The sequence below is a fragment of the Leptonychotes weddellii genome, chromosome 14 (genome assembly GCF_054177405.1).
Source record: "Leptonychotes weddellii isolate Sample4059 chromosome 14, ASM5417740v2, whole genome shotgun sequence".
Taxonomy (NCBI): domain Eukaryota; kingdom Metazoa; phylum Chordata; class Mammalia; order Carnivora; family Phocidae; genus Leptonychotes; species Leptonychotes weddellii.
Genome location: NC_138382.1, coordinates 67662651 through 67665250, shown reverse-complemented (window position 1 = coordinate 67665250; position 2600 = coordinate 67662651). Strand labels below are relative to the sequence as shown.

The following is a 2600-nucleotide window of genomic DNA, read 5'->3' as shown; positions in this document are numbered from 1 at the left end:
TTGGAAGGGGCTGCAATGCACCGTTCACACTCTCACACCCCCTGGAAACCACAGCATACATTTGTGGGTGGTTGGGATCAAATTAAGGGGACAGCCGTAGTCAGACAACAGAATCAGCTTAACTGACCAACTCAGGGACTAAGGGTCATAAAAAAGAAAACCTAGTGTTGTTGATAAAGTACCTTTTCATTCATTATTTCCCTGTCTCAGTGACCCCGTGGGACAGACATTATAGTATTATCTCTCTTTCAGTAATGAGGGTGCTAACGTCAGAATTGTGTCTGACTTGCACAGATCCTGGATGGCGGGATCTGCACTCCGGTCTGGCTGTTCCAAAGTCAAGTTCTTGCCACGATCATTATTCCTACACGGAGTGATGTTCTGGCCACTGAACTCTGTCTGTGTCCTGGTCCTGAAAGCCTGAGGGTTGTCCCGTGGGCTGTTGTTCTGACCCCTTTTCAATGCTGGTGAACTCCCCTTCCTTCTGGAGGATTCCTCCCTGGGTCAGTACCACTCATCGGCACAGCAAAGAAGCCAAAGGGCTGTCCCAGGCCACTTTATTTATTTTTAAAGCAAAAGGGGAATTCACTGGGTAAGATGACAGGAATCCGAAGGGCGATAGGGGCTCCAGGCACGTCTAGGGACTCATCACTGTCATGGCTCTGATTTGCTTCAGTCTCTCCACAGGTGCATGCCCTGCAGCATGAAGATGGACACAGAAAGGCCCGGATTCACATTCCTCCAACTTGACAACACCGGCTGAAAGTCAGTACCTTCCCCAAGAGCACTGGCCGGCAAGTCCCAGGGGAGGTTCTGATTGGCCAGGCTGGGGCGGGTGACCCTTCCCAGCGCCACAGAGCTGGGTCCGCCCCCCCCTTAGTCACATGAATGGGTAATCCCCAGGGAAAGAAGGTATCTGTAGCCAGACAAAAACTCATGTGTACCAACAATCGAAGTTTTAAATCTAATTCTGTTTCTTGACTTACCTCCTTTAGCCAGTATCTGTTTCCTCCTTGTGAAGAAAGATGAGAAACCAAGCATATTTTACTGTCTTCCACTTCTCCTTTCCCTTACTGAATTTAGTTCTGGTATTAATCTGAGTTTTCGTACAGATTGCCTTTGTAACTTTTAAGACCATACTTAGTCTCTATTTCTTGATTTATTCCTTTTGGATGGTAAGTATCGATCTCTGCGCTGAAAAATAAAGAAATTGGTATACTTACACTTCCTTCTGTGTCTCCTGCTCACCAGCCGCCCCCCCGCCGATTCTTGTTAAATAATTATTCTTGCATTGTTAAGGTTCATAACATTTGCATTCTCTCTGTTACCATAATGCTCTCTCATGATTTCTCCGTAGGTTGGCTCTAAAATTTTAAACCCAATGAGATACCGTTTATACATGTTAGATCGTGGAAATATTCACTGCAGAACCAAGGCGATGTGATTCTATCTATAGAAAGAAGAAGGTGATCCTATGTCTGGAAACCCTCCGTGCTCACAGGGAATGTTCTAAACACCGGACCTGCGGATTCTCTTGTAAGTTGGCTTGCACTTTCCTCGGTCCTAACTTATCTCGAGTGGCTATTGTTTCCTGTGTCTACTCTTTTCCTCTTCCCCAAGTTTTTTAAACATAAAATTGACCAATGGAGCGATTTTAGAGGTACTACACAGTGCATTAAGTACATTCACAGTGTTACGCATCCATCACCACGATCTGGTTCCAGAACTCTATCATCCCAAAAGGAAACCCTGTCCCCTTGAAGCAGTCAGTCCTCATTCCTCCCTCCCATCAGCCCCTGGCAATGGCGAATCTTCTTTCTGTCTTTGTGGATGTATTTATTGCAGACGCTTGAATAAATGGAATCATCCAGTATGTGGGCATTTGTGTCCGGCTTCTTTCACTTAACATAATGTTTCCAAGCGTGCAACAGTAAGTACCTCATTTCTTGGATGAATGATACTCCGTCCTGTGGATATAGCACCTTTTATCTACTAAGCCGTTGACAGACAGCTGGGTGGTTTCTACCTTTAGCTATTGTGAAGAGTGTTGCTATGAACCTTTGCAAACAAGTATCGCTTTGAGTCCCTACCTTCACTTCTTTGGGGCGCATACCTTGGAGTGGAATTGCTGGGTCAGGTGGTAATTCTATGTATCACTCGTCCAGGAACAGCCACACTGTTTCCCACAGTGGCTACACCAGTTGATATTCCCACCAGTGATACAGGAGGGTTCCAATTTTTCCATACCCTCTGTCCCTGCCAATAACTTTTTATTGTTTTTTTTTTTTTTAAGATTTTATTTATTTATTTGAGAGTGGGGGAGGGAGAAGGAGAAGCAGACTCCCCACTGAGCAGGAAGCCCAGTGCTAGACTCGATCCTAGGACCCTGAGATCATGACCTGAGCCAAAGTCAGATCCTTAAACGACTGAGCCACCCAGGTGCCCCTATTCTCTGGTTTTTGATGACAGCCACTGTATGTGGTGTGAAGCAGTAGCATTTCCCTCGTGACTAATGATGCTGGAGCATCTTTGCATGTGCTTGCTGGTCATCGTGCATTTTCTTTGGAGTAATATCTATTCAAGTCCTTTGCACATCTTTG

The 2600-nt window shown here is 45.5% G+C and overlaps 1 long non-coding RNA gene across 1 annotated transcript; it reads left to right on the top strand.

The window, feature by feature from the left end:
• The first annotated feature begins 207 nt into the window (after nt 1-207).
• On the top strand, nt 208-2266 carry LOC145716939 (uncharacterized). Its single transcript, XR_014139878.1, has 3 exons — nt 208-765; nt 1358-1536; nt 1846-2266. It is a non-coding gene; the product is annotated as an uncharacterized LOC145716939 (long non-coding RNA).
• The last annotated feature ends 334 nt before the right edge of the window (nt 2267-2600 follow it).